This window comes from Triticum urartu, chromosome 1 (assembly GCF_003073215.2).
Source record: "Triticum urartu cultivar G1812 chromosome 1, Tu2.1, whole genome shotgun sequence".
NCBI classification, from domain to species: Eukaryota; Viridiplantae; Streptophyta; class Magnoliopsida; order Poales; family Poaceae; genus Triticum; species Triticum urartu.
In genome coordinates this window covers 197,842,404-197,853,692 of record NC_053022.1, presented here as the reverse complement: position 1 = coordinate 197,853,692, position 11,289 = coordinate 197,842,404, and positions in this window count along the sequence as shown.

Genomic DNA, 11,289 nt, shown 5'->3' with positions numbered 1-11,289 from the left:
GATTCAAGATCGGTAAGACCAAGCACATCACATAAAGATTTCGGAATAGTAGAAACACTAGCACCCAAGTCACACAAAGCAAAAAAAAAATAATTTTTAATCTTGACTTTGATAGTAGGTTCCCATTCAGCATGCAATTTTCTAGGAATTGAAACTTCTAATTACAACTTTTCTTCAAAAGCTTTGATGATAGCATCAACAATATGTTTAGTAAAAGCTTTATTTTGTTCATAAGCATGGGGTGAATTTACCATGGATTGCAACAAAAAAATACAATCAATCAAAGAGCAACTATCATAATTAAAGTCTTTGTAATCCAAAACAGTGGGCACATCACTAGCTAAAGTTTTGACCTCTTCAAACCCACTTTTATCAATTTTCTCAACAAGATTTTCACCCTCCGAATCATTGGGACGCCTTCTAGCTAAAGTTGAATCTTCTCCAGTCCCTTTTTCATCAATATTAAGTTTACTAAACAAGGAATCAATAGAAGAAACACCAATCATTTTAAGATCTTCATCATTTTTATCCTCTAGTGAGATTGGTTTAGCGACCACTTGATTAACTAGAGTAGCTTGTGCATCAGATATTTTTCCTAACAATCTTTCAGCAAAAGTACACTTAGATTGGAGATTGCAAACTTCTATGCTAATATCATCAAGTTGTTTTGTTATAGCATCAAGCACAACGGAGTGTTCCTTAAGTTCTTCGATAAAATACTTATTATGTTCAAATTGTGTAGTCATATATTCCTTAGCACTTTTCCCAATTTCAAGAAAAATATTGGGGTAAGGAACAACATAATATTTTCTCTGAGGCATCATGACTATGCAAATAAGAACGCGCACAAAAATAGATCCGGCACGAAAACAGCGAACGGAAAAGAGGGGCGAATAAAATGACAAATTTTGTGAAGTGGGGGAGAGGAAAAAGGAAAATAATGTACATTGCGAGGAGATGAGATTTGTCATTAGGAAACTAGTATATGTTGAAGATCCTCCCCGGCAACAGCGCCAGAAATTCCTTTTGATGTCTCTTGAAACTATGTCGGTATTTCCCCAAAGAGGAAGGGATGATGTAGCACAGCGGCGGTAGGTATTTCCCTCGGATATGAAACCAAGGTTATCAAACCAGTAGGAGAACTGAGCAACACAACGTAAACAGCGCCTGCACACAAATAACAAATACTCGCAACCCGACGTGTTAAAGGGGTTGTCAATCCCTTTCGGGTAACGGTGCCAGAAATTGGTGCATGGATGGGAGAAAGTTGCAATAGATTGAATACATAGATCACAAATAAAATAAAGTGCAGCAAAGTATTTTTGGGTTTTTGGTTTAGTAGATCTGAAAATAAAAGGCAAATAAAAGTAGATCGCAAAGGCAAATAATATGAGAAAGAGACTCGGGGGCCGTAGGTTTCACTAGTAGCTTCTCTCAAGAAAAATAGCAAATAGTGGGTGAACCAATTACTGTTGGGCAATTGATAGAACTTCAAATACTCATGACGATATCCAGGAAATGATCATTACATAGGCATCACATCCAAGATTAGTAGACCGACTCCTGCCTGCATCTACTACTATTACTCCACACATCGACCGCTATCCAGCATGCATCTAGTGTATTAAGTTCATGGAGAAACGAAGTAATGCAATAAGAACGATGACATGATGTAGACAAGATCTATCTATGTAGAGATAGACCCCATCGTTTTATCCTTAGTAGCAACGATACATACGTGTTTGTTCCCCTTTTGTCACTGGGATCAAGCACCGTAAGATCGAACCCACTACAAAGCACCTCTTCCCATTGCAAGATAAATAGATCAAGTTGGCCAAACAAAACCCAAATATCGGATAAGAAATACAGGGCTATAAGAAATCATACATAAAAGAGATCAAAGAAACTCAAATACTTTCATGGATATAAAAACATAGATCTGATCATAAACTCAAAGTTCATCGGATCCCAGCAAACACGCCGTAAAAAGAGTTACATCATATGGATCTCCAAGAGACCATTGTATTGCGAATCAAGAGTGTTGGGGATATAACTATTGGGTTAACCCGCCTAGGAGGGGTCGGGTTAAGCCACGGCGGTCTACCAAGACAAAGCCCATGAAGGCGCTGAAGATGGCGGCTCACTATGAAGACTCGTTAAGAAGCCCAAGGCCCAGAGGCGGCTTAAAGCCCATAAGTGTAAACCGTCATATATGTATGACTTGTATTGTAAGGCATGTGTATTTGGTCACCGAGGCGGACACGTTATATGAGCCGGCCGGGACTCTATGAAGCCGGTGGGCGTCAACCTGTGTATATAAAGGGACGACCCATCGGCGGTTTAGGGCAAGAAACAATAGATCGAAAGCTAGGTCAAGCGTATTCGCTCCCTGGTAATTGAGACTTGAGCAATACCACCTCAACTGTAGTAGGCCTTTACCTTCACTGCAAGGGGCCGAACTAGTATAAACCCCCGTGTCCTTTTGTCCCGTTTAACCCCTTTAAGCTAACCTAGTGCGATGGTACCACGACTAAGTCCTCACACTAGGACACCTGCCGTGACAATTCCACGATAGTTGGTGCCCACCGTGGGGCCAGCGCACAGTGGTTTTGAGTTCTTGAAGGGCAACTTCGAAGGGATTAAGGGATACGTTGTGGGCCGTATGACCAAGAGTCGTCGCGGCAAGCTCTACATCGATGATGCAGGCTGGGGCCCCGAGGCCACCTCAATTGAGTACGGGTAACGGGTCCCCTTCGGCAGAATCCAAGTTTTCATCGGCAAAATCGGCGAGCCAGGCCCTGAGCCGGACATCTGCACCGACATCATCGAGACGGCTCAGCGTGCGAGACCCGCCTGAGTTCAGCCCGCCATGAAACATGCTTTCATGGGGTTCATCCATGGAGCAGAACTTGAGGAAAGGTTCATCCATGGGCTGTTCCGGTGGCGACAGTATTCCGGACACCTATGAGCCGCCGAACCGCAATTTTCATGGTCGGCACGTACTCAATACAGAATTCTTCAATCGTGGTGGCAATGGTTTCCGGGGCAGCGACGGCGACGGCGGCCGGGGCAGGAGGCCCCGTGCGCTCGCCGGCTCAGGTCCTGTCCGGTTTACTGGACACTTTGACAACATTATTGATGGCAGAGGTTAACCTGGCAAATCAAGATCAGCATAACGTGGAAGTTGTGAAGCTATGAGATAAGATAGCTCAAGCCAAGGAGGATCTAGCAGCGGAGGACATGAGGATGACTACGGAAAGAACCGCCTTGGAGGCTCAGTTGCAAAGAATCTAGGCTGAGTCCTTCCGGCTCTTGTTAGATCAGAACGCATCAAATGAAGTTCTAAGGAGAAGGCACCGAAGTCGGCTGCCTCCGGTTTACGAGGAAAGAAATCTCTTCAATACACCTAGTGCAGGGACCAGTGACCCACCAGGGATGAATCGGGCAGCAGCCGCACCTGAGACCAGAGCACCGGCTCAACCGCGCACGACTGATCCGCCCCGTCAGAATAATATCCCACCACAGCGTGTGCTGACACCGCCGGGTCATTACTCTAACCATTTGGATAACATGATCGCTGTGGCGTTGGCTTTGGCGGCTCTCCCGGTGGAAGGCGAGTCTCCAGCCGCAGTTGAAATGCGGAGGGCTAGAGAGCTTCTTCAGACAGCATTGGCTCAGCATGAGGCTTATTCTTACAGTCGTGAGAGGATCCATTCAACCTCTCGCCCAAGCTAGAGTTATAGCAGACACATGGACTCCCCAGTGGTACCAAGCAGCGAGCGGCGTCATAACCCGTCCCATGTAAATGACCCGCACCGTAACACTCAGGCCTTGATGGATCAGGATAGAGTACATCGGGAAGCTGAGCTGGCGGCTTAGCACGCGACTCATCAACCATCTCCGGTTTATCCGACAACCTCGGTGGAAGCAGGCATGACCTCTTGAAGCACGGGTGTACCATGTTTAGTGCCGGCTCTACGTAATGAGCGTCTGCCCAAGGACTTCAAAGAGTCGCGTAAGGTGCCCAACTACACAGCCGACTTACCCCCTGAGGCGTGGATTGAGAGTTACGAGATGGCCATGGAGCTACCGGAGATCAGCGATGTTGCGTGTGCTAAATATTTCACCGTGATGTTGGATGGGACGGCCCGTACCTGGCTGAGGGGACTGCCTATCAATTCAATTGGATCGTGGGCTGAGTTGAAGGCCCGGTTCATCCAGAATTTCAAGGATACATGCAAACAACCCATGTTAATTGTGGACTTAGATGCCTGCGCCCAAGAGGAGGGCGAATCAACAACCCATTGGGTGCGCCAGGTCAAAGCCATCCTACATTCTTCAGATAACATTAATGCCGGTTCATCAGTCCTCATGTTAGAGAAGAATTGTCGTTTTTTGCCTCTTAAACAGAAGTTAGGACAGCTCAAGCGCCACTGTAACGATATGGGGAAGCTGATGGCAGCTCTAATTAAATATGCCGACTCTGATAGTACCAAGGCCCCCGAGTCTGATGATGAAAAGTCGGGAAAGGGAAGGAAGAGCGGCAAGGACAAGGGCCAGAATCATAACCCGGCAAGCCAGCCTGGCAACGGTAAACGCAAGGCTGATAATAATTCAGATTTTGTGGCCAATACCAACACACATAACAATGGTCAGCGTCGTAAAGGAAAGCCACCTCCTTGGGCAGGAGGGTCAGATATAAACCTGGAGTATCTGAAGAATCAGCCTTGTCCAAAGCATGGTTCACGGGACAAGCCATCCACGCACCTTTGGAAGGACTGCCACATTATGAGAGCGTTCAAGAATTCCGACTTGTTCCAAAACAATCATGGGCTGGGCGATGGCTCAGGTTCCGGTTCTCAGGGCCCGGGATACGGTGGTGGCGATTCTAATACCGGTTTTCGGGGTAACCAAGGCAATCAAGGCAATCAGGGCAGTTATCATCAACAGTTCGATCAGGGGAATCAGCAACAGCAATCTGGATATCAGAGTAACCCGAAGCAATTGAATAGTGGGCAGTACCACATCTTCACCACAAGTTTATGCAAGCGGGATCAAAAGCTCCATAAAAGGGTTGTGAACGCCGTTGAGCCGGCAGTTCCTCGTTACTTGCATTGGTCTGAGCAGCCCATTGTGTGGAGCCATGAGGATCACCCGCCCTGAGTGGATAATACGGGTCACTTGGCTTTGGTGGTAGCGCCTCGGGTTGGAGGATATAAATTTACTAAGGTAATCATAGATGGGGGAGCAACATCAATATCCTTTATTATGAAACCTTCTGTCGCATGGGGTTAACTGATAAAAATCTCAAGCCATCAAACACTGTCTTTCACAGTGTGGTGCCCGGTAAGTCAGCATACCCGGTTGAAAAATAGCTCTAGAGGTTGCATTTGGGGATGGTTACGATTCCAGGTCTGAGACTTTGACCTTTGAAGTGGTCAAGATCAAGAGCCCTTACCATGCTCTGTTTGGATGGCCGGCTTATGCTATGTTTATGGCAAGGCCTTGTTATGTTTATCCACAACTCAAAATGTCGGGTCACAAGAGGACCATCACGGTGCATGGAAGCCAGGAGATAGCTTTGGAGTGCGAGGAAGGCGATGCAGCCTATGCTGAGTCCGTCTGTGCAACAAAGCAGTTGAAGTTTCACAAAGATAATGTTGACCCGGCTGATATGACATCTTTGAAGAAGCCAACTACGGAGCATGATCCGGTCTTGAAGTTTAAGTCAGCAGATGATACTAAGCTAGTCTATTTCGTTTCTGGCGATTCATCTAAACAGTTCAGCAGCAGTGCTAATCTGGATCCGAAATAGGAAAGCGCGCTCATCAAGTTCATCCATGAGAACCGGGACATCTTTGCATGGAAACCTTTTGACATGCCAGGTGTACCGAGGGAACTCGCTGAGCACACTCGCAATATTGACCCGAAGTTTAAACCGGTTAAGCATTTTCTTCGTCGTTTTAATGAAGAGAGGCGTAAGGCCATTGGTGAAGAAGTGGCCCGGCTCTTGGCAGCTGGGTTCATTGTTCAAGTTTTTCATCCTGGGTGGTTGGCTAACCCGGTGCTAGTGCTTAAGAAGAACGGCACGTGGCGTATGTGTGTGGATTACACGGACTTAAACAAGGCTTGTTCGGCTGATCCCTTTGCTCTCCCTCGTATTGATCAGATCATTGATGCTACGGCGGGTTGTGAGCATTTGAGACTTTTGGATGCTTATTCTGGTTATCATCAGATCAAGATGGCAGTTAAGGACCAGGAGAAGACGGCTTTTATCACTTCGTTTGGAGCCTTCTACTATGTGTCTATGCCTTTTGGGCTCAAGAGCGCCCAGGCAACTTACCAACGGTGTGTGCAAAATTGCCTCCACAATCAAATCGATCGTAATGTGCATGCCTATGTGGATGACATTGTGGTGAAATCTAGAAAGAAGGAAACCTTGATTGATGATTTGAAGGAGACCTTTGACAACCTCCGGGTTTACAAGATGATGCTTAACCCGGCCAGGTGTGTTTTTGGTGTGCCAGCCGGCAAACTATTGGGTTTCCTAGTTTCAGAACGGGGTATTGAGGCTAACCCGTCGAAGATAAAAGCAATCACCTCTCTGGCTAAACCGGTGTGTATTAATGATGTTCAGCGCGTGGCGGTCGTATTGCGACCTTAAGCCGGTTTATAAGCCTGTTGGGTGAGAAAGCTATTCCTCTGTACCAGATGATGAAGACAGATCACTTTGTCTGGAGTGATGCTGCTAATCAGGCATTCGAGGCTTTGAAGAAACAATTGGCTGAGCCGCCAGTTCTTGCCGCTCCCAGTGACAAGGAGCCCTTGCTATATATGTGGCTGCCAATAGCCAAGCTGTCTGTGTTGCCATTGTAGTGGAAAGGAAGGAAACTGGCAAAGAATATCCGATTCAAGGACCGGTTTACTACATCAGTGAGGTCCTTATTGAGTCCAAACAGAGGTATCTGCATTGGCAGAAGTTAGTGTATGGGGTTTTTATGGCTAGCCGGAAGCTTAAACACTATTTTCTAGGTCATCCTATCAATGTGGTTAGTTTTGTCCCCTTAGGGGATATTATTCAAAACAGAGAAGCCACAAGGCGGGTAGCCAAGTGGGCCATTGAGCTTGGGCCTCATGGTTTAAAGTATGTGCCCCATACAACCGTCAAGTCTCAAGCACCTATGGATTTTATCACTGATTGGACAGAGTTGCAGATGCCTGAGGAGAAGCCGGACAACATGTATTGGACTATTCACTTTGATGGATCAAGGCAGTTGGAAGGCTCGGGGTGGAGTTGTATTAACTTCCCCACGAGGTGATCAATTTTCTTATGTTCTCCGGCTGATGTTCCCTTGTACTAACAATGCAGCTGAGTATGAGGCCTTGCTTCATGGTCTTCGGATGGCTAAGGAGATGAGTTTAAGCCAGGTGCGGTGTTTCAGCGACTCAGATCTTGTGGCTCAACAAGTTTCTGGCACTTGGGACTCTAAAGATCCACTCATGGCGGCTTACCATCGAGAGGTTGATGCTATTGCAAGTCACTGAAGGAAATATGCCCTAGTGGCAATAATAAAGTTATTATTTATTTCCTTATATCATGATAAATGTTTATTATTCATGCTAGAATTGTATTAACCGGAAACATAATACATGTGTGAATACATAGACAAACATAGTGTCACTAGTATGCCTCTACTTGATTAGCGCGTTGATCAAAGATGGTTGGGTTTCCTAGCCATAGACATGAGTTGTCATTTGATTAACGGGATCACATCATTGGGAGAATGATGTGATTGACTTGACCCATTCTATTAGCTTAGCACTTGATCGTTTTAGTTTACTAGTATTGCTTTCTTCATGACTTATACATGTTCCTATGACTATGAGATTATGCAACTCCCGATTACCGGAGGAACAGTTTGTGTGCTACCAAACATCACAACGTAACTGGGTGATTATAAAGGTGCTCTACAGGTGTCTCCGATGGTACTTGTTGAGTTGGCATAGATCGAGATTAGGATTTGTCACTCCAATTGTCGGGGAGGTATCTCTGGGCCCTCTTGGTAATGCACATCACTATAAGCCTTGCAAGCAATGCAACTAAAGAGTTGGTTGCAAGATGATGCATTACAGAATGAGTAAAGAGACTTGCCGGTAACAAGATTGAGCTAGGTATTGATGTACCAATGATTGAATCTCGGGCAAGTAACATACCGATGACAAAGGGAACAACGTATGTTGTTATGCGGTTTGACCGATAAAGATCTTTGTAGAATATGTAGGAACCAATATGAACATCTAGATTCCACTATTGATTATTGACTAGAGACGTGTCTCGGTCATTTCTACATAGTTCTCGAACCCGTAGGGTCCGCACGCTTAACGTTTGGTCATGATCGGTATTATGAGTTTATGTGATTTGATGTACCAAAGGTAGTTCGGAGTCCCGGATGAGATCGGGGACATGACTAGGAGTCTCAAAATGGTCGAGACGTAAAGACGATATATTGGACGACTATATTCGCACATCGGAAAGGTTCCGAGTGATTCGAGTATTTTTTGAAGTACCGGGGAGTTACGGGAATACGAGGAAGAAGTAATGGGCCTTATGGGCCAAGTGGAGGAAGTGAGGAGGAAGGGCACACGGCCCCCTAGCCCAAACCGAATTGGACTAGGGGGACGGCCCCCCTTGCCCCCTTTTTCCTCCCTCTCCTAACTTCTCCTCTCTCCCCTTCCTTTCCTCCTCCTAGTAGGAGTAGGAAAGGGGAGTCCTACTCCTACTAGGAGGAGGACTCCTTTTACTGGCGCTCCCTATAGGGTCCGGCCGGCCTCCCCCCTTGCTCCATTATAGACGGGGGCAGGGGGCACCCTAGAACACACAACTTGATCATTGATCCCTTAGCCATGTGCGGTGCCCCCTCCACCATAATCCACCTCGATCATATCGTAGAGGTGCTTAGGCGAAGCCCTGCGTCAGTAGCACATCATCACCGTCATCACGCTGTCGTGCTGACGGAACTCTCCCGTGAAGCTCTGCTGGATCAGAGTTCATGGGACGTCATCGAGCTAAACGTGTTCTGAACTCGGAGGTGCCGTGCGTTCGTTACTTGGATCGGTTGGATCGTGAAGACAATCGACTACATCAACCGCGTTCTCATAATGCTTCCGCTTAACGATCTACGAGGGTACGTGGACGACACTCTCCCCTCTCGTTGCTATGCATCACCATGATCTTGCGTGTGCGTAGGATTTTTTTTGAAATTACTACGTTCCCCAACAGTGGTATCTGAGCCAGGTTTATGCGTCGATGTCATATGCACGAGTAGAAGACAAGTGAGTTGTGGGTGATAAAAGTCATACTGCTTACCAGCATGTCATACTTTGGTTTGGCGGTATTGTTGGATGAAGCGGCCGGACCGACATTACGCGTACGCTTACGTGAGACTGGTTCTACCGACGTGCTTTGCACATAGGTGGCTGGCGGGTGTCAGTTTCTCCAACTTTAGTTGAACCGAGTGTGACTACGCCCGGTCCTTATTGAAGGTTAAAACATCGCTAACTTGACGAACTATCGTTGTGGTTTTGATGCATAGGTAAGAACGGTTCTTGCTCAGCCCGTAGCAGCCACGTAAAACTTACAACAACAAAGTAGAGGACGTCTAACTTGTTTTTGCAAAGCTTGTTGTGATGTGATATGGTCAAGACGTGATGAGATATAAGTTGTTGTATGAGATGATCATGTTTTGTTGAAGTTATCGGCAACTGGCAGAAGCCTTATGGTTGTCTCTTTATTGCATAAGATGCAAGCGCCAAACAATTGCTTTACTTTATCGCTATGCGATAGCAATAGTTGCAAGAGCATTAGTTGGCGAGATGACCATGTGACGACACATTGATAGAGATCAAGATGATGGATATCATGGTGTCATGCCGGTGACGATATAGATCACTGTTCAAGATATCTTCCGATATGCCGATAAAACAACCGATTTATCGCTTACCGCTATCAGACCGATAAGATAAATCGGTCGATAAATCAGCCGATATGGCGATAAATCGGCCGATATGCCGATAAACTGGCCGATTTACCCCTTATCATGGGTTGACCGATAAGTTCCCGATAAGCGATATCCCCAACATTGATATAGATCATGACAGTACCTTGGAGATGGAGATCAAAGGCACAATATGATGATGGCCATATCATGTCACTTTTTTTTGCATGTGATGTTTATCCTTTATACATCTTATTTTTGCTTAGTTTGACGGTAGCATTATAAGATGATCTCTCACTAAATTTCAAGGTAAAAGTGTTCTCCCTGAGTATGCACCATTGCCAAAGTTCGTCGTGCCGAGACACCATGTGATGATCGGGTGTGATAAGCTCAACGTTCATCTACAACGGGTGTAAGACAGTTTTACACATGCAGAATACTCGAGTTAAACTTGACGAGCCTAGCATATGCAGATATGGCCTCGGAACACTGAGACCGAAAGGTCGAGCGTGAATCATATACTATATATGATCAACATAGTGATGTTCACCATTGAAAACTACTCCATCTCACGTGATGATCGGACATGGTTTAGTTGATATGGATCACGTGATCACTTAGATGATTAGTGGGATGTCTATCTAAGTGGGAGTTCTTAAGTAATATGATTAATTGAACTTAAATTTATCATGAACTTAGTCCTGATAGTGTTTGCATATCTATGGTGTAGATCAATAGCTCGCGATATAGCTCCCCGTTTATTTTTGATATGTTCCTAGAGAAAAACTAAGTTGAAAGATGTTAGTAGCAATGATGCAGATTGGATCCGTGATCTGAGGATTATCCTCATTGTTGCACAGAAAAATTATGTCCTTGATGCACCACTAGGTGACAGACCTATTGCAGGAGCATATGCACACGTTATGAACGTTTGACAAAGCTCGGTATGATGAATACTTGATAGTTTAGTGCACCATGCTTTACGGCTTAGAACCGGGACTTCAAAAATGTTTTGAATGCCACGGAGCATATAAGATGTTCCAAGAGCTGAAATTGGTATTTTAGACTCATGCCTGAGTCGAGAGGTTTGAGACCTCTGACAAGTACTTTGCCTACCAGATGGAGGAGAATAGCTCAGCTAGTGAGCATGTGCTTAGAATGTCTGAGTACTACAATCACTTGAATCAAGTGGGAGTTAATCTTCCAGATAAGATAGTGATTGACAGAGTTCTCTAGTCACTATCACCAAGTCACTAGAACTTCGTGATGAACTATAATATGCAAGGGATAATGG